Source organism: Jaculus jaculus, chromosome 6 (genome assembly GCF_020740685.1).
Source record: "Jaculus jaculus isolate mJacJac1 chromosome 6, mJacJac1.mat.Y.cur, whole genome shotgun sequence".
In the NCBI taxonomy this organism is placed as follows: Eukaryota; Metazoa; Chordata; class Mammalia; order Rodentia; family Dipodidae; genus Jaculus; species Jaculus jaculus.
The window spans coordinates 142,559,532-142,581,362 of NC_059107.1; the positions used below are offsets into that span (position 1 = coordinate 142,559,532).

The 21,831-nt window shown below is 40.6% G+C and overlaps 1 protein-coding gene and 1 non-coding gene across 26 annotated transcripts in view; one reads left to right on the forward strand and one right to left on the reverse strand.

Moving 5' to 3' along the window:
• The window catches only part of Anks1b (ankyrin repeat and sterile alpha motif domain containing 1B), a 1,062,135-nt gene that overhangs the window by 565,502 nt on the left and 474,802 nt on the right, over positions 1–21,831 (reverse strand). The window lies entirely within an intron of this gene.
• Positions 20,159–20,287, forward strand: LOC123461973. Its single transcript, XR_006638015.1, has one exon. It is a non-coding gene; the product is annotated as a small nucleolar RNA SNORA40 (small nucleolar RNA).

Consider the following 21,831-nt stretch of genomic DNA (forward strand, 5'->3'; position numbering starts at 1 on the left):
AAATATCAAACTTCCCTATTTCTGTCAAAAGAAAATGTAATTATATCCCATCTACGTACAGTAGGGCCAGTACTCAAAATGATTCAACCAACATCTAATACAACATTTCAAGCCATTCCAAGATTTGCATTACTATATATTGCAAAGTAATAATTACAATCACATATTAATTTACATGTGTATTTTCTAAGGCAATGAATGAAACATCCAATTGTTTACATAAATTCAAAGATGAGCAGGCACCACAGTCAATGGATTAGGCTTCCTGAGAATGGATTCAATATTGCATAGTTCATATGGTTTTAGACTGCTTATTTCTCTGTTATTTGAATTCTGCTTTGATAAACATATACGTGAAACTCAAGGCCTGTGTTTGACACCCATGGAACAGTTTTAATGTTACTTTTCTTCATCTGTGTTTCCCAGATCAGAGGACAAGACAGGAGGTATATCCAGTGCAGGGTTAATCCCTTTATTTCCTTGGTATCTGAAACCTCCTCTTCCCTCGTTTTTTCCCACTCATCAAATAATCAGGTTCCATTTTCTTATATTAAAAACAATGAGAGCCGGGCGTTGTGGCGCATGCCTTTAATCCCAGCACTTGGGAGGCAGAGGTAGGAGGATCTCCGAGAGTTCGAGGCCACCCTGAGACTACATAGTGAATTCCAGTTCAGCCTGAGCCAGAGTGAGACCCTACCTCGAAAAACCAAAAAAAAAAAAAGAGAAATTAGGGATTAAAAAAGACCTTTCAAGGGTGTACTTTTCTTGTTTGATCCTTTTGCTCTTATTTAAATTATTATTTATTATTATATATTGTGCTTTAAATAGCACTGTATTTACTGACAAGATTTTAAAAGAACTGTTAACATTTACTGACTCCTATTACTTTCCTCCCATTGTCCACTGCAATTGGTCTTCTGTTCATATGTTCCATTGAAAGGGTTCAGGAAAACATCGCCAGTGACCTCTCACTTGTTACATGCAGTTGGCACCTTTGCAGGTTGGGCTGAACTCTCAGTAGAATTTGAATGTATTAATTAGAAAATTCTTGTAGCAGATGGCACCATAGGGAGGAACAAGCCAAATTCCCAGAGTCAAACATGGAAGGGCATCTACCTAAAGCTCCGGCTACTAGGAATGTAGGGCATTAGCATATATTGAATTAATTCAATGAGGTTTATGAATTGCTATGGTACTAAACAATATTTATCTAAACTAACATATAAATTTTTTCTGAAGTCCACCTGCTGTACCTTAAATATAATCCTTCTCTCCTGTAAACTCTATGACAGAGAACAAGCATGAAATACATAGAGTGTGTAAGCACATGTGTGACTGCCCCTACTGATAGTAATTCCTTTCTTTCTATTGCTTAGTGACATTTTCATTTCAGCCTCACTTATGATCACTGAGAAAATTTCCTGATTCCTGAGAGTTTCTACCACTGCTATTCATGTATTCTTTCCAGTATCTTCCACACTGTACTTTTTATCCTCTACTGTGGCACTCACACTGTACTTCAAGTCCTCTCTGCTGTAGTCATAACACTGTACTTCTCCGCATCACTGCTGTGGACCTCACACTGTACTTCTCCTCTCTGCTGTGATCCTCACACTGTACTTCTCCTCCTCTCTGCTGTGGTCCTCACACTGTACTTCTCCTCCTGTCTGCTGTGATCCTCACACTCTAATTCTCCTCCTCTCTGCTGTGGTCCTCACACTGTACTTCTCCTCCTCTCTGCTGTGGTCCTCACACTGTACTTCTCCTCCTCTCTGCTGTGGTCCTCACACTCTAATTCTCCTCCTCTCTGCTGTGGTCCTCACACTGTACTTCTCCTCCTCTCTGCTGTGGTCCTCACACTGTACTTCTCCTCCTCTCTGCTGTGATCCTCACACTGTACTTCTCCTCCTCTCTGCTGTGGTCCTCACACTGTACTTCTCCTCCTCTCTGCTGTGATCCTCACACTCTAATTCTCCTCCTCTCTGCTGTGGTCCTCACACTGTACTTCTCCTCCTCTCTGCTGTGGTCCTCACACTGTACTTCTCCTCCTCTCTGCTGTGATCCTCACACTGTACTTCTCCTCCTCTCTGCTGTGGTCCTCACACTGTACTTCTCCTCCTCTGTGCTGTGATACTCACACTGTACTTCTCCTCCTCTCTGCTGTGATCCTCACACTCTAATTCTCCTCCTCTGTGCTGTGGTCCTCACACTGTACTTCTCCTCCTCTCTGCTGTGGTCCTCACACTGTACTTCTCCTCCTCTCTGCTGTGATCCTCACACTCTAATTCTCCTCCTCTCTGCTGTGGTCCTCACACTGTACTTCTCCTCCTCTCTGCTGTGGTCCTCACACTGTACTTCTCCTCCTCTCTGCTGTGATCCTCACACTGTACTTCTCCTCCTCTCTGCTGTGGTCCTCACACTGTACTTCTCCTCCTCTCTGCTGTGGTCCTCACACTGTACTTCTCCTCCTCTCTGCTGTGATCCTCACACTGTACTTCTCCTCCTCTCTGCTGTGGTCCTCACACTGTACTTCTCCTCCTCTCTGCTGTGATCATCACACTCTAATTCTCCTCCTCTGTGCTGTGGTCCTCACACTGTACTTCTCCTCCTCTCTGCTGTGGTCCTCACACTGTACTTCTCCTCCTCTCTGGTGAGGTCCTCACACTGTACTTCAACTCCTCTCTGCTGTCATCCTCATACTGTACTTCTCCTCCTCTCTGCTGTGGACCTCACACTGTACTTCTCCTCCTCTCTGGTGAGGTCCTCACACTGTACTTCAACTCCTCTCTGCTGTCATCCTCACACTGTACTTCTCCTCCTCTCTGCTGTGATCCTCACACTCTAATTCTCCTCCTCTGTGCTGTGATACTCACACTTTACATCTTCTCCTCTCTGCTGTGGTCCTCACACTGTACTTCTCCTCCTCTCTGGTGAGGTCCTCACACTGTACTTCTCCTCCTCTCTGCTGTGATCCTCACACTGTACTTCTCCTCCTCTCTGCTGTGGACCTCACACTGTACTTCTCCTCCTCTCTGCTGTGATTCTCACACTGTACTGCTCCTCCTCTCTGCTGTGGTCCTCACACTGTACTTCTCCTCCTCTCTGCTGTGATCCTCACACTGTACTTCTCCTCCTCTCTGCTGTGATCCTCACACTGTACTTCTCCTCCTCTCTGGTGAGGTCCTCACACTGTACTTCAACTCCTCTCTGCTGTCATCCTCATACTGTACTTCTCCTCCTCTCTGCTGTGGACCTCACACTGTACTTCTCCTCTCTGGTGAGGTCCTCACACTGTACTTCTCCTCCTCTCTGCTGTCATCCTCACACTGTACTGCTCCTCCTCTCTGCTGTGGTCCTCACACTGTACTTATCCTCCTCTCTGCTGTGGACCTCACACTGTACTTCAACTCCTCTCTGCTGTCATCCTCACACTGTAGTTCTCCTCTCTGCTGTGGTCCTCACCCTGTACTTCTCCTCCTCTCTGCTGTGATCCTCACACTATACTTCTCCTCCTCTCTGCTGTCATCCTCACACTGTACATCTCCTCCTCTCTGCTGTGGCCCTCTCACTGTACTTCTCCTCCTCTCTGCTGTGATCCTCACACAGTACTTCTCCTCCTCTCTGCTGTGGTCCTCACACTGTACTTCTCCTCCTCTCTGCTGTGGACCTCACACTGTACTACTCCTGCTCTCTGCTGTGATCCTCACACAGTACTTCTCCTCTTCTGTGCTGTGATCCTCATACAGTACTTCTCCTCCTCTCTGCTGTCATCCTCACACTGTACTTCTCTTCTGTGCTGTGATCCTCACACAGTATTACTCCTCCTCTCTGCTGTGATCCTCACACTGTACTTCTCCTCCTCTCTGCTGTGGACCTCACACTGTACTACTCCTGCTCTCTGCTGTGATCCTCACACTGTACTTCTCCTCCTCTCTGCTGTGATCCTCACACTGTACTTCTCCTCCTCTCTGCTATGGTCCTCACACTGTCCTTCTCCTCCTATCTGCTGTAGACCTCACACAGTACTTCTCTTCCTCTCGGCTGTGGACCTCACACTGTACTTCTTATCCTCTCTGCTGTGGTCCTTACACTGTACTGCTCCTCCTCTCTGCTGTGATCATCACACTGTAATTCTCCTCCTCTATGCTGTCATCCTCACACTGTACTTCTCCTCAACTCGGCTGTGGTCCTCACACTGTACTTCTTATCCTCTCTGCTTGGTCCTCACACTGTAATGCTCCTCCTCTCTGCTGTGATCATTACACTGTACTTCTCCTCCTCTCTGCTGTCATCCTCACACTGTACTTCTCCTCCTCTTTGTTGTGGTCTTTACACTGTACTTCTCATCATGTTTTCTGTGGCAGTCACACTGTTCTTCTCATCCTTTCTGCTGTGGCACTCACACTGTACTTCTTATACTGTGCTGTTCCCCCTACACTGTACCTCTCATCCCCTGCTGTCGTCCTCACACAGTACTTCTCATCCTTTCTGCTGTGGCACTCACACTGTACTTCTTATACTCTGCTGTCATCCTCACACTGTACCTCTCATCCCCTGCTGTTGTCCTCGCACTGGACTTCTCATCCTCTGCTGTTGCCCTCACCATATATTTTTCATCCTCTCTGCTATACCACTCACACTATATTTCTCATCCTTTTCTGTAGTCCTTACACTGTACATTTCTACCTTTCTTCTGTAGCAGATCTTATCTGCTCCTGTAGTATTCACACTGTACTTCTTACCCTCTCTAGTGTAGCACTCACTGGAATTCTTATACACTCAGTTATATCATTCATACTAAATCATAATTGCTTCCTCCTCCAATTTACAATATGATACACCAGTTATTTCCAGTGGTCTTTCTATTACCTTTTATTGCACCTGGTACATAAAAGATTCTTAGATTTTGGCATATGAATTACTAGTACTGTTGGTATGCAGTGGCATAATGATGTTGAAATTATAAATAGTGATTCCTTTCTAAAAATCTTATAAGAACATTTGGTTCTGACAAAGAACACATATGTAATTTTATATTTTATTTTCTTTAATTAAACCCTGCCTATTAAAGATCTATACTTACTTAACATAAATTCTTGCTTCCACTATTTTTTGAGTGACAACTATAGGAACCAAGTACATCCTTTCTACCTAATTCTCAGTGGTAATTTTGTTATCCATAATGGATTTGTTCTTTATACAAATAATTTTGCATATGATCAATTACAACTTTGTATTCCAAATGAATTAATATTTTAATTTGTTATATACAATAAGAAAGAGATTTATCTAGTCAGTTGTGGAAGTGATAATATGGCTTAAAACAGCTCAGAACACTAATTTTGTTGTCAATTTTATATCCTTATAATTACCTTGCAAATAGGCAGCACTTTTCTCATGGTAATCACTGTTGTTTTCAAATGGCTTAAAAAAAAGCATTTAAGCTAATTTTGAGAGCAGATGAAATTATTTATTTTGACAATTGTTAGCTGTGGGTATGGACCATGTCATTTCCAGTTCTGAAAGGACAACCTGGAAACTTCTGTGTTTAGAACACAAAAGCTTGATATCTTTAAAAGTGATTCAAATACAACCTATTTTGGACGTCAGATAAGATGATTGGAACTCATCTCAAAAGGGCTTGGCATTGATGTTGGCTGGGACACTGCTACTGTACCTATCACTTAGTAGAGGTATGCAGACATTTAATGGGAAAGAACCAGGAACTTAAGAAATAACTCTTTTCCCTCAAACCATAAAGAATAGTCCATATACAGAGAAGATACAGGTTAATACTTCCAGCCAGCGTTATTTTGTCTGTAAGGAGAACAAAATAGTGTAAGAAGTAGGCTGAAATGCAAGAGGTATTTTAGAGGAACAATGAAAATAAATGGTGCTCATATAGGTTCTAAGACTGAGGTTCCAGGTGCTAAATACAGATGAAGGGAAAACAAGTCCATGAAATTCTAAGCTGATTCATAAAGTATCACAGAACTCAAATAATATAAAAGATTTTAAAGACACATCATTTTAGTTCAAATCTTCTTTTTAAAGTGAAGGAAACTAACTTTTAAAAAGATTAAACCACTTGACCCAGGATATTCAGAGAGCTAGTAAAAAGAATGACTGTGGGTTCCTATGATGAGGTTATGGACAAGCATATAAGGAGAGAAGGGAAGTGTGGCTCTTTTCATTCTGATCCAGAGACATTAACCCTTTAAGAGGTCATGGAGACCTCTTGAAAATATACCTGATATCACCTGTAGAGCTAAACCAAATTCTTTGGTTGGTACTCAGACTAGGCCAGGCAAAATGGTGGTGCACGCCTTTAATCCCAGCATTTGGGAGACAGAGGTAGGAGGATCACTGTGAGTTTGAGGCCACCCTGAGACTACATAATAAATTCCAGGTCAGCCTGGGCTAGAGTGAGATCCTACCTCAAAAAACACAAAACAAATAAACAAAAAAATAATGCTCTTTATAAAATGTCTCTTTGTGCAAAGAAAAACTTCATAAAAGTAGTTCATAGTTGCTTTTAAATTACTTTGCAGTGGTCTAATTGATCCTGGCACAAATGTCCTACTAGTTACACAGGGTTTGTATATTATTAAAAACTGGGCTATTAACATTTTTAGAGTATTGGTAGATTTCTTTATACACAGATTTAAATTTTACTTCTAAAGTATTCATTTTTTGTGCTTTTCTTTACTATCTGTATCTTTTCATCAAGAGACAGACTCTACAATGCTCTCTATGGTATCATATAAGCTGTATAAATTGATCTCACTCTTCTTTTTAGGCTAGACACCTCCTTTAATGCATGCATGTGTTTTTCCCTTTCTATCTCTCTCTTTCTCTCTCATACACCTCACATACATATACACCCAATAATAAAAATTAGTTTTGCTTAATAGGGAGATATGAAGCATTTGAGATGTTTGAGGAAAATAGGAGTCATAAGTGTACAAAACCCAACTTTATAATGAAATCCATGATGGTGTAAGAATAGACATTTTCCTCTGTGATGGAACCAAAAGGCCAAACAAAAAAACTCCAAAAATCCTAAAAGGAAAAAGAAAGCCAAAAATCCATATAGAGTTAACTTTCTGTAAGTATGGAAAATAATAGATGGTTTGGAGTAAAGAAAACTTTTAATCAATACAAATGGTAGCTGAAACCTAGTAGAAGAGGTTTGGTATTTAAATTTACTATTGCCCATCCCCTCTATTCATGGCTTAAAAAGGGTGCTGAAATAATGGATTTTTATTTTGTTTAACTTGGAAGGTGGAACTCTTAGGTCACAGAATTAGTTACACAGAGGGCCTCTTAAAAAAAAAAAAACATATTTAAGGACTGAGAAGATGGCTTAGTCAGAAAAAATACTAACTGTGCAAGCATGATGACATGAGTTTAGATCCTCTGCATCCACATAGAAGCTAGATTTGGTGCTGTCTGCTTGTAATCCTGGTGCTGGGGAAGCAGAAACCAAAGGATCTCTAGGGCTAACTAGCTGAATCAGTGAACTCTAGGTTCAGGGACAGACCTGTCTCAAGACAAAAGGTAGCGAGAGATTGAGGAAAAGACCCGGTGTCAACCTCTGGCCTTCACATGATCTTACACCCTCATGAACATTCATATACACATGAACACACACACACACACACACACACACACACACACACGTAAATAAATAAATATATAATTAAGAACAAAATCATAAAGCAGAAATTATAAATCTGTTAGTAGACACACCATGTATAAAGATGTAATTTACACAACATAAACAGAAAGGGATAAACCTTAACGAGTTTTGTATATGACTGAAACTCAATCGATATTAAATTAATCCAGAGTGCTTAGAAATTTAAGCCTTTAACTGTAAATCCCAAGGTATGCACTCATAGAAAGCAAGGAAAATTGGCACAAAATTAAACAGGAAGAAAATCAAAAAGGATTTCAAGAGGGAGTGAGACTGACTTGATTACAAACATATGAAAATAAACAATAGAGGAGCCAAGGTGCAAAGAAATCATAACACACAGAAAAAAATAGCAAAGCAAGTAGTCTCTTCTTTGTGAGTTACCTATAAATAAATTATACTCTCAACTAGAAAAGAGATTTGCAAAATAATTTTAAAATAATTTATTTTTATTTATTTATTAGGGAGAGAGAGAGAGAGAAAGAGCATGCCAGGGCCTCTAGCCACGCAAACAAACCCCAGATGCATGTGCCATCAAGTGCATCTTGCTTATGTGCGATCTGGAGACTCAAACCTGGATCCTTAGGCTTCTCAGGCAAGCACCTTAACTGCTAAGCCATCTCTTCAGCCCCTGAAAAATTATTTTAAATCCAAATATATAGTGATCCAAATATATACTGTCTACATAAACCCAACTTCAAACCCAAAACTCTCAGGAGCCATCGATTGTTGCTAGAAAATTTTCAGTACCAGGGATTGGATACCGTCCAGTGAGTTGTTGACCAGGGAGTTCCCTGATGCCCCCAAAACATTATAGGCCATTGCCGGGGCCCTTGGTTTCCCATAGGAATAGATGGTAAGACCCTATTGCTGAAGATTCCATATACTTGGGCTGCAAGGTCACTGAGAAATCCTGATGAAACTGAGCTGATAACCTCCTCCAAGTAGACCAGCAGACAGAAAGCTGGAAGAAGCCATTCTACATGTAGTTCAATGGGAAAAAGAGATACCACCAGTGAAGATACTCAACAGTGGACACTGCAAGCCTTATATTTGCAATAGTGGCTCATCTATCATGGTGAAAACCAACTGCCCTGTAATTGGACTGGAGGCCTGCTCCATGGGAAGGAATGCATCCCTGATACTGGAAACTTAAAACAGGGGTAGTCATGAGCCTTAGGGGTGTAATGTCTGCTGATGTCTGGCTAAATGTATATACTATGCTTATAAAACTGCCCATTAAACACTTCTCTTAATATTCATATCCTTATATTAATGCTACTCTCCCTTTTGGTAGAGAATCTTCTCTTTTCAAAAGGCAGTGACCTTGGGATGACTCAGAATGTATCATGGTGCTGGAAAGAAGTGACTGGAGTACAGAGTAATATCTTGATCACACCTTCTAAGGCTCAGGGTCTAATGCAGAAGAGGTGGCGGAAAGAATGGAAGAGCCAAAGGAAGGGTAGGACTCCTTACAATGTGCTCCCTCCACACATAAAATGGCCTGGATATCCATGACCTCACAGTGCCTGACACTACCTACACAAGACCATCATAAGAGGTGGGAAAGATCATGACATCAAAATAAAAGAAAGACTGATTGAGATGGGGAGGGGATATGATGGACAATGGAATTTCAAGGGGCAAAGTGTGTGTGGGGGGAGTGAGGGCATTACCATGGGATATTTTTTATAATTATGGAAGATGTTAATAAAAATTGAGAAAAAAAAAAGAAAAAAGAAAGAAAATGATACTCTATGTAAACAGTAATAAAAAGAGAGTTGGGAAAGCTCTTCTCATATAAAAGATCAAATGTACAAATTCAAGCTAAAATTTTTTTAAATAAAAAAATTAAAAATGTACATGTTCAAAACTTGTTACAAGAGTCAAGGAAGAACATTATATTTTGCTAAAATGTAAATCAATTGGCAAGACATGATTACAAACATTCAGACACCAACAATGAGGTTCCAAAACATGTGAAGCAAATATGGGAATCAAAACAGAATAAATACTACCAAAAAATCACAGATATCAATGCTTGAAAAAAGAAAAAAATAATTATATAGAGGGTCATTAAAAAGTGAGAACCTGGATAGCATTTTAGGCAACAGATGTAGGAGACAGATGAATTGAGAAAGTGTTCTGGAGCAGTATAGTGCGAAGTTATACAATTTGCTGAAAGCTACTCATTGTTGACGAATTGTACACTTTAGAATAATTCAAACTGTAAGTTTTTATGCTGTGTGCATTTTAACACAGTGAGATAAAGCTTACCTATGAGCAGTTAGAAAAAAAAATGTTTAAAAAGTAATGGACACTGATTTCACAACACCAAATCACTAAACTTCACTAGTCATCACCTGAACAACACAAGCCAAATGAAGATCTCAGGGCTCAATAATAAGTGAACAAAACCGCAAAAAAAATGTAACAAAAGGGCTGAAGGGATGGCTTAGCAGTTAAAACGTTTGTCTGAAAAGTGGAAGGACCAAGGTTTGATTCCGTTGGACCCACATTAGCCAGACGCACATGGTGGCGCATGCATCTATTCTCTCTCTCTCTTTCTCTCTGTCAAATAAATAAGATAAATAAAAATAAAATATTTTTTAAAATTGCAACAAAAATTAATAGTGAATAAATAAAACATTACATAAAGGATTTTCTGTGAGAAAATCAGATGTTAGTATAAATGCATATGACCTCTTTGTAGATAAATCATTTGTAGTGGTCTCAACTAGGGGGTCTCAGACACTCATCAGTTTTGAATGCTTGGTTCCCAAATGATGGCAGTTTGGGAACTGTAGCCTTCCTTGCTGGTGGAGGTTTGTTGCTCGGGTTGTCTGTTGGGTGGCACAGCCAGCTTCCCCTTTCTTGCCAATGTTCTCTCACTCTCCTGCTGCTGTTAGCCACCTAATGTTGGCCAGGAAGTGATGTCCAACCTCTGCTCATGCCATCCTTTTCCCTACCATCATAGAGCCTCCCCTTGAAGCTATAACCCAAAATAGCCCCCTCCTCCCTTAAGCTGCTGTTGGTCGGGTGTTTCATCCCAACAATGTGCAGGTGACTACAGCAGCATTCTAAATGATCCACTGGTTTAAATTATGTGAAGGTAAAATTTAATTTACAGGTAAGCATAAACTAAATAGCATCCCAAAAATAACATATAAAGTAAAAACTATATTCATTTATGCTCTGCATTCTTAGAAAGGTAGATTGCACTCATGTCTTTCTAGTGGCATTGGGCTATGGTCATTTAGTTCCACATTTGTTTGCAGCCAGTGTTAATAGCTATCATTCCAAACCTAACACCCTGAACTGTATCTCTCAGGTTTCTCTTTCTCCAAAGTAATTTCATTTTATTTCGAGAAATGTCTCTGTTTACAGTATTCTAGGTTTATGAGTCATTTTCAAAATCACAAAGAGCTATATCAGTCTACCTTTTAAAGATCTCCAGAACCAAGCATTTTAGAGGGATCCTGATTTCTCTGACTTATATCCCTGCCTCCAGTAAGGCTGAACTGCCTTTTCAGGAAGCCCACAGATCCACCTGTCTCCATCTCCCCAGTGTGAGGATTAGAAGTGTATACCATCCTTACATAGGTTCTGGGGATTGAACACAAGTCATCATGCTTATAAAGCAAGGATTTTACTAACTGATATAACTCCATGCTCTGATGAACAAAGAAACTTTAATAAGTATTCTAAAATTTCTCCTGAATTTATTGGCAGAGATTTTTAATGTTCCATTTTATTTTTGAGGGCAATGGAGGGTTTTCATGTTTTAACCTGTGGCAGTAGCAATTGTGCTGTAAAAGCAGACCTGTGCTTGAATTCCGAGCTAATACTGCCAAGTACTGTGATCATGGATGTAATATATTTACTAAACCTGAGTCCTGCAGTTTCTATAATTTACTTTTGTTGCCCACAATATAAAAGGACAGTCTAAGAATCAAAATAGTTCAGTAGGCTGTTATCACGTAAGATATCATAACATTTATAAAAATCCTAGAGGTTTCACAAATCTATTAATTACTTCCTTAAAGATTAAGCATCAAGGGCTGGAGAGATGGCTCGGTGTTTAAGGCACTTGCCTAAGGACTCAGGCTCGATTCTCCAGGACTTGTGTAAAGCCAGATGCACAAAGTGGCACATTTATCTGGAATTTGCAGTGACTAGAGGCCCTGGTATGCCCATTCTCTCCTCTCTTTCTCTCAATAGATTAAATATTTAAAATTAAAAATTAAAATTTAAAAATATTCACTTGATCACTGGCTTTTTGTTTTGTTTTGTTTTCTCAATGGGTAGGGTCTTGCTCTAGCTCAGACTGACCTGGAGATCACCATATAGCCTCAGACTGGCCTTGAACTCAGCAATACTCCTACCTCTGCCTCCTAAGTGCTGGGATTAAAGGCATGTGCCACCATGCCTAGCAGCATTTGTTTTTTACATTGGTTCCTAAAGCTTTTCCTGGTGCGTATGGAAGTTATTTTCCCAAGAATTCAGATTGAATCTATTATAGTTACAGTTGTCTCAATGATTTAAAATGTACTTCACAATGCAGTCCCATGACTGGCAGGTGTCACATTGTAATTTGCTTCATAGTGTAATTGAAACTGTAAATTGACTCCATATAACCAGAGAGGGATCTTATCACCTCAGACCAGTACACACACAACTGAACCATGCCAGCCCAAGCCCAGGCTACCTTTCTCCTAACCAGGCTCTTTTATTTTCCCCACTGCAAATCTTACAAGGACACTAGTTGAAGCAACACATCACAATGTAGTCTTCACTGTCTGATATAAATAGTTGAAATACATATTTGCTCCATTTCATTGCTGAACTCGTGAGTGACTTCTTATCCCCCTTATGCCTCAGCTTCCTTGTCTATAAAACTGAGATAGTACCAGTCTTATCAATTCATGGAGCACAGCAAATGTATATATTATCTACATCTACAAATACGCTGGCATGTGATAGCCACATTTTAATTGTTAGTGACTAGTACTGTCACCATCTTGTAACACATGGGCTTTGTCATGTCATTTCATACATAAGCACAGGAGTTAGCTGGACCAAAAAAAGTTTTGTTCAATCTCGCACTGTGTTGTTTTTTGTTGGAGTGCAGTGTGCGTGCATGTATATACGCATATTGTTATTAGTGTATGAGGGTACACATTTACATGTGTGCTTATGCATGTGGAGGCTAGGGGCTGACAATAGGTGTCTTCCCCAATCAATTTTCATCTTGTTTTCTTAGACAGGGTCCCTCACTTCAATTCAGGGCTCACATATTCAGCTAGTCTAGTAAGCCAGCTTGCCTTGCAGTTTCCCTGGATGTGCGTCCTTAGCATTAGGGATGTCAGGTTGGTTGCCATGTGTGGTAGTTTAAATCAAATGTCCCTTGTAACTCATGTGTTCTGATTGCTTGGTCACCAACTGATAACAGTTTGGGATGTGGAGCCTTGTTGGAGGAGGTGTGCTCTTGGGGGGGGGGTGGGCTTCCGGGTGTTATAGTCAGCTCCCTCTTGTCAGAGGTAAGTTCACTCTCCTGCTGCTGTTTTCCACCCGCTGTGGCAGAGTTCATATTCAGCCTCTGTTCATGCCATGCTTGAAGCTTCCCTGCCATCATGAAGCCTCCCTTTGAGACTATAAACCAGAATAAATCCTTTCATCCCACCAGCTGCTTTTGGTTGGGTGCTTTATCCCAGCAATGAGAAGGTAACTAAAACACCATGCCCACAAGGTATTTATGTGGGTGCATGGAATCTGAACTCTGGGCCTTATGCTTATGTGTCCCTTTACTGAATAAGCTCTTCTTGTGGTACTTTTAATTCTTTTTGTTTTCTGGCCTACTTTCAGCTCCATGCTTAGGACTGAAGAGCACAGGTCGTGAAGGGACCAAACTGACGCCATGACAGGCTTCAGTAAGGTGCCACCCTAACTAGGCCTAAGTTCCAGTTTCCCGGAGAGACAGACAAGACTTCTGAGAAAGGGCGGGCTGTTAATCAACAGTGAGCCTGACATGTGGCTGGAGAAGATAACCACCGGGGGGCTGAGTCAGTTCAGTTCCTAGAGACACATCCCTTTCGCACCTTTTTGCAACCCTTCTGCCCCAACCAATCAGAGATGCACAACTGTAATTACTGCTAGCCTAGCCAATCATTTAAAAAAAATTACCTAAGCCGGCCAAAATTCCTCTAGCTGTGCTTACAGGGAGCCTGTGAGCTCCTCTCAGGGTTGCCATTTTGCATGAATGGTTGACCCCCCCATACTGGCTGACTCTGCAGAATAAACGCTCTTTGCTTTTACATGCTATTTGAGTCTGGGGTCTTTCTTCAGCGATTCTGAGGTCACAATTCTGATCCACATGGTTTTCTTTTGAGTTCTTGTACTCTGCCTTAGCAATTTCAGAGTGTTGGCAAGACACTTCCTGAACTTGTTTGGCTGGTTTATTTAGGCCTTTGTGTTTACACTTTATGTAGTTCATTATAAATTTATATATTATTCCCTTGTTGGAATAATAACTGATGGTTCTCTTTGCTGAGTTTTTTTTTTCTTACTATGCAGAAATATTTTAATTGCATGTAGTCCATTTGTAAATTCTTAGGAACATTTCCTATCTTGCTAGAGTCTTGTAATTTAATATGATAAGTACAGTACATATACTATTAGGTTTAAGTTATAAAGTTCTTATCTCAAAACCTTGGAATCTAGCCATTTTTTTTGACCCTCAGCTTTATACCCAGGCAGTCTGAGGTGGAGCCCAGTGGCACACTCAACTGTCACACTGACTCCTTTTAAATCAGGTGCCTGTGCTTGAGCTTACCTCGGGGTACCTGAAGGCTGGGATGTGACTAGAATTATTGCCTTGGTTTTGATGCAGAGTTCTGTGTAATTTACTTAGCAACTACTTCAGTTCTGCATTTGCAAATCTTATTTACTTTTTTTCCCTTGTAGCAAATTTATCCCTTAAGAAAACGTATAGATTTATTGTGTCATTTTATGACTTTTTAGCTGTCCTTTGATGGAAAGATGAGTTATAATAATATGCAAAAAATAATATTCAGAATTAAATAAGCCCCACTGCTCTGCAAAATTACAGAAGCTGGTTTTTGTGGCCTTGGCCTTTGATGGGTGGCCTCTGTAGGAAGCTTCAGATTTCATTTATTTCTTACACTCATTGTTTTGTCCTTTGGCAGTGCCCCCCCTCCCAACCCGCTCCAGTATATTGCCTGCTAATAGCTATTTGCAGTTTCAGAGGGGATATTGTTCCTTAATACTTTACCTTTCTTCTTTTCCCAGTTAAGAGATATTTATTGAGCTTACACCATGTATCCACTCTTGTATTTAGAACTTTATATGCTTTTGGAAAGTATATCTTTTTTTCATACCCAGATAATTTTTGCTCCTAATCACTGTGACAAACTTACCCTTTATAGTACTTTAGTTATAACCTTTACATTTTTTAGCAAAATAATGGAAATTATTGAAGTTCATAGAAGTTTATAAAGTCAATGCATATTAGGGTGCAATCAGTGGGCAGAACCAGGAATGTGAATTATATAAAGTAGCACATGCCTAAAGTCCCAATACTTGGGAGGCAGAGCCAGGGAGATTTACCACAAGTCCAAGGCTAGCCTGATCTACATTGTGCGTTCTAAGCCAGCCAGGACTACATAGAAGCCTTGCTTTCTCAAAAGGCAGGGGGCTGGAGAGATGGCTTAGTGGTTAAGGCGTTTGCCTGCAAAGCCAAAGGATCCTAGTTCGATTCTCCAGGACCCACATAAGCCAGACGCACAAGGGGGTATATGCATCTGGAGTTTGTTTGCAATGACTGGAGGTCATGGCATGCCCATTCATTCTCTCTTTATCTCTCCTTCTTTCTCAGATAAATAAATAAATAAATAAATAAATTTTTTAAAATTAGCTATAACAAAAGATTAAAAATATGGAGGGAATGGGCTCTAAGAGGTAAGGGGAATAGCAGGTGAAAGGAGCATCCATTATACTAGGACTGTGAGAGATACTCAAAGAAGATATTACTGTCCTTACAGCTGAGGTTGGACCTTGTCACTGTCAAGGCATATCACTGAATAGGTACCAAAAATGAGCTGCTGACTTTCAGAATCTGTGGAAAATCTACTCTAAGATGCACAGGTAGACTTTTTGAAGGGAGGTATTTTGCTGGAGTCTCTCTACTGTGAAACTATGCAAGGTGGTTGCTGAGGTAACGACAGGATGTTGGATGTAGGCGCCGGATGCTCTAGTAGCTGTTCTGAGGTAGCACACCAGAGCCAGGAAGGAAAATCCCTTCTCTTTGCCTCCAACTGGCAAAGCTTAACATTATGCAGCCTGGCAAAAAACAACACTTAAAGGGCTCATCTCCATTTTTTTCTTCAGAACATGCAATGAAATATAAATTTGTAAATGAAAGACTATCGATGAAGAACTGGCATGCCAGGTAACCTATATATAGAAAATGTTTTGCATTATCATCTGGTCCAATTTCCTATCTTCCAACTGATGCCTGAGCTATTTAGGGCAGACAGTTGCTAATTCTGTATAAATATAGGCTCCTTTTAGAATCTACTTCATTCTTCAACAGCATGAGTCAATTAAATACATAGATATTTAATAATAACAATTTTGTAAATACTGAAAAATTAATACAAAGGAATAAAATAACTTATAATTCTAGGGTTGAGAGAAAGTTAAGGCCAGTATTTTGTTGTACATCAGTCCCTCTTATCTGTAAAAGGGCATATTCTAAGACTGTCCATTGATATTTGAAACCATAGGAAGTTTGAAACCCTATATAAGTTTTTTCCTATGCATGTATACTTATAATGCAGTTTAATTGATAAATAGTATGATATTAGCAATAATAACTCAAACTAAAATAGAATAGCATTAATTAATTATAATAATATATAATAGAATAAGAATATATTAAAAGTTATGAGGATGTAGTATTTCTCCCAATATATCTCATACCATACTCACCCTGTTTCCTGATAATGTAATATGATATAATGCCCATGTGATGAGAGGAAGTGAGGTGAAAGACATAGGCATTATGACCTAGCACTGTGCTGATTATGTGAGTTATTTGAGCCATTCAGAGACAGTTGATAATTCAAGTAACTACTGAGTGACTCACAGGTGGCTGGTGTATACAGCTTGGATACCTCAGACAAAGGGATGATTCACATCCTGGGCAGGACTGTAGTGTGATGGCATGAAATTTCATAATACTGCTCGCTTCAGTGCAAAATTCCAAACTTAAAAATCCACTGTGTAGGGGCTGGAGAGATGGCTTGGCAGTTAAGCACTTGCCTGTGAAGCCTAAGGACCTCGGTTAGAGGCTCGGTTCCCCAGGTCCCACGTTAGCCAGATGCACAAGGGGGCGCACGCATCTGGAGTTCATTTGCAGAGGCTGGAAGCCCTGGCGCGCCCATTCTCTCTCTCCCTCTATCTGTCTTTCTATGTCTGTCACTCTCAAATAAATAAATAAATAAATAAAAAATAGTGTTAAAAAAAATCCACTGTGTAGGGCTGGAGAGATGCCTTATGACCTCCAGAATCAATCCTTGATTAAATTTTGGCTATCTTCTTGGTCTTAAACACTCAGAGAAAAATATATAACCAAAAAGAAAGAGATACCTCAAATATATGAATGGCCTATTCAGTAATACAACAAGAGCTTTCCATGAGGGAAAACAAACAAGACTGTAAGGCATGTTGTCCTCATCCCTAATAGTTCTAATTCTATAATAAGGACAAATAACCATAGATGTCAAAAGGGTTATTTTCAAATCTAGAATATATATAGATGACTCTGACTAAAGGCTGCTCGATTCAAAAGACTTCCTCATACTGGGAACAATGGTGAATCTCTTCTAACTTGTACCAGGACATCCTTAAATAAGTCCTGAGACCAAAAATATACTTGTACAGCCTTTAATGGCACCCAGTGACTCTATGGTACTAACCTCTGGCCCTAGCTAGCACCAGGATGAATTTAAAAAGTTACACTCTGGAAGGCTATTACCAAGGTTAAATGTGTGTATATGTTTCTGGTAACTGCTAATATCTCGTCTGTTTTATAAGCCATATGAAAACAGATTCAGGACATGTCAGAGACTACTGTGCCATTTGATGAACAGTTCTAGAAGAAAATCTCAGCCAGCTCATGCTGAGATGGTCCTCAGATAATCCAACTCTGTTTACTTGTGTTCCCTCGAATACTCCCAAGACCTAGAAATCCACAATAAGGAAACCTCTGAAGATGACCAGTTTGCTGTGTGCTCATTATTCATTAACTTTTATTCTTTCTCCCCAATGTTCTCTTCCAAGACTATATTCCTACACTCCATCAGTACACTTCCAGGGTCTTTTAGAGTACTTTTCCCTCTCTGGGATAGACTAACAACACAACTTCATGCCCCTTTCAGCAGGAAATAGTTAATGATCTGACTTCATCACTCCCTTGTCCTCTAAAAGCAGTTGGAGTGTCTTCTCATGAGAGGGAGAAATTAAGGGGGTAGAGTTAGGGTGACTAGACCCCTGAAGGTAAAAAGGGCAGGAAAGTTTTTTTTATTTCTTGCCCACTTCCAAAGAACGGTTTTCCCACAAACAGTCAGGACCCCTCCTGGGAGAGAGGTCAAAAGTCTGAGGGAATTTCTCTGACTCCATATTAAAAAGAAAAACCAACCGAGAGAGAAAAAATCCCAAACACCTCAGGGGGCCCAACTGGGACCCAGCTCTCCACCAGCCTGCCTCACTGCCATCACGTGTATCATGACCCTGGCTCTGCAAAGGACAGGCCTTGTCCTCTTTTATGCCGGCCAAGGTATGTCCCTCTGCCTGTCCAGCTCCAAGCCTACCAGAGCTGACTGCCTCTTCAATATGTCCATAACCAGGACCACTTGTGTCAAGACACCCACTCTCCTTTGATGCGAAGGGCTAACTACCACATGCATGAATGTTCCCTCTCTCACTTACTGTTCCCCAGTCTTGATTGTTCCACATGTGTATCTCTATGAGGAAGAAGAGGCAGCCTACCAGCTCCACCAGCACCAACCAAGAGAGATTTTCATCCCTCTACTGGTAGGTCTCAGCCAGATGCTGTCTATTGGTGCCTCCAGTGCTGCAGAAGCTGCTCTTGTCCAAACCAACCACCATGCAGGGGACTTCTGAGACAAACCTGACCAGGCCCTGATATCTACTACCAACAGCCTTGAGTCTCTTCAGAGGCAATTACACTCTCTCATGAGTGTAGTACTCCAAATCACAGAGGCTTTGACCCCATCACTGCTGAAGATAGGGGGACATGTGTGGTTTTGGGAAAAGAATGTTGTTTGTCAATGAATCAAATGTTCTTGCAAAAAAATGTTAAAAACTCCACAATGAGCTACTTGACTGCTATAAACCTGAGGACCCCACTACCTCGGTCTCTAATGCCTTACCTTAGTCATTTGGCTCCTCCCCTTCCTTGGCCCCCTCCTTGGCATAGGAATTGTGGCCCCCTGCCTCATCAAATTTCTCGGACAACAAATAATTAACATTAATAAAGTTTCTACCAATCAGGTTTTTGTACACCACCGAGCTCTCTCTGAACCTGTGATAGACTACAAAGACCTTGCTCTATGTGATGATACTGCTCCGTTATAAAAACAAAGGGGGAGCTGTTGGGCACAGTTGAGGGCCCCTGCCCACTGGAGACTTAAGCAGGACTGAGTTGTCAGGTATGGCTGAGGGGCCCCGGATCCTGGAGGTTGAAGCAGGCCTAGACCCCACTAAATCTTGCCTTGAGACAGGCAGACTCCGTCCACCGGAGGCTGCAGCCAGCCTAGATCTCACCTAGAGACGGTAGTAGTGAGGCTGCTCCCTCCCCCCATCCCAGGATGCCTGGACAACCTAAGAAGACTTAGGTTCCATTTTCCCCAGAGCATTGTGACCTCTTGCTGCTTGCCCTGCATGTCCCTGCAAGTTAATGAGTTATCAACCAGCAGCCTTTGCACAGCCAGCCCCCTATGAGCCATACCCTATCCCTCTTCCCACCACTACTTTGAACTAACCAATCCCCCTATGACCTGTGCCAATTCCCACTCTTTCACAAATGCTTATAAACCCATTCCCCTGAGGAATAAATGAGCTCTTCTCTGAAGCTGTCTCCCAGCTATTTCTTCCCATTGCACTCATGGCCACCCAAGACTCTGCTCTGCAGTTGCCTAGACGCCCCTGGGAAACCAAAGCACAGCCGCCCCAGGGCAGCCAGGAAGCACAAGATCCTGGTTCAATTATCCAGGACCCATGTAAACCTGATGTACAAGGTGGGCACGTGCATCTGGAGTTCGATTGCAGTGGCTGGAGACCCTGGCGAGCCCATTGTCTCCCTCTCTCTGCCTCTTTCTGTCTCTCAAATCAATAAATAAAATATATTTAAAAAAATCCACTGTGTATATTTTTTATTGAACTGGTGGACAAATACCTAAATGACGTGCAAAAATAAATCCTGTTTTGCCACCCAGACTCGCTCATTGTTCAGCATGAACTTTGACACATATGAGAAGGAATAGGAGGGCTAGGAAATGGTTCATTCGGTAACGGGTTGCCTTACAAGTGCACGGGTACCCGAGCTTGGATCCCCCAATCCCACTTAAATGCAGATGCTGTGTGGTGGGTTTTTATAATCCCAGCACACCTGCCACAGGAAAAGAGGCAGAGACTGGAGAACTTCCCAGTAGCTTATAGATCAGTTAGCCTGGTGAATGGAACAATGAACCACGAATAACAAATGGTAGAGCCTGCCTCAAACGAGGTGAGGTGGGCAAGGGCTGACCTGAAAGTTATTCTCTGACCTGCATGCTCACATGCATACCCCAAAACAGAGGGAATAGGACACTCAAGACAGTTCAAACTAAGATGCCATTAATACATTTGGTTCTAAAAAAAGTAATGTGCAAATTATTTCTACATTTTTTTTTTCATTTAATACATTGGAGATGTTTGGCTGAGGGTAACTGGAGCTATGGAACTCGATACCACAGTATTGGGGTGACTACTACATATCCTTCTGCATGTTTTTTTCTATTCCATCATGCAATTAAAAATTTTAACATTTACTAGGTCTAAGTAGTATAGAAATTATTAAGCATATAATGATAAAAATCAACTAAGCCTCATTAACTCAGCTCTAATGAGGGAGGCAAATATTGAATAGTTTTATATATATACAAAAATGTATTTACATATACATAAATATGTACAGCATACATATCTATTTCATATTTATTTGTTTGATAAATAGAGACAGTGAGAAAGAATGAGTACATCAGGGCGTCTAGCCACTACAAACCAATTCCAGATATTGTGCCACTGTGTATATATGGCTTTATGTGAGTACTTTGGAATCGAATCTGTGTCATCAGGGTTTGTATGAAAGTATATTTAACTGCTGAGCCTTCTCTACAACCCTATAATCATTTTAATATAAAATTAAATTTATTTAATATATGCTGATTTGTATTCAGCTTTATTTACAGAACATTATATTATAAATATTACCCATGACATTAAAAATTGGTAGACACTCATTTTCTAATGGCTGAATGAGACCTGTCATGTAAATATAGATTAATTTATCATTTTATACACAATTTCAGCATGTTTAATAATGTTGTCTGCCTTTCATACTGCCCTGCATCATGGCGAATGTAATAAGCTGAATGACACTGAGAAATTACATCTACCCTCTTTGTATTCAGTAAGAAATTATGATACTACCATCCTCATCTGGTTGTTGAGAAGATAACTTTGCTAGAGAAAATCACCTAGAACAGTGCCTGAAAATTTAAGCTGTTAAATATTAAGCTGTTAAGCTGGAATATGTATCATCTGTTTATGTGTCTCTGTGTTCCCCTGAGATGTAAGTGCTCGATGGTTTTGTTTACTCTTGCATCCATCATTACTAACACAGTCTCTCAGTTGAAGTTTAATATTAACGAGACACATTACATGAGGACTGAGGTTTGCACAGGGGTAGAATGGTTGCCTAGAACGCATGATGCCATACACTCAATCTCTAATACTACAATGCATACATAAATTAGTAAGTAAAACAA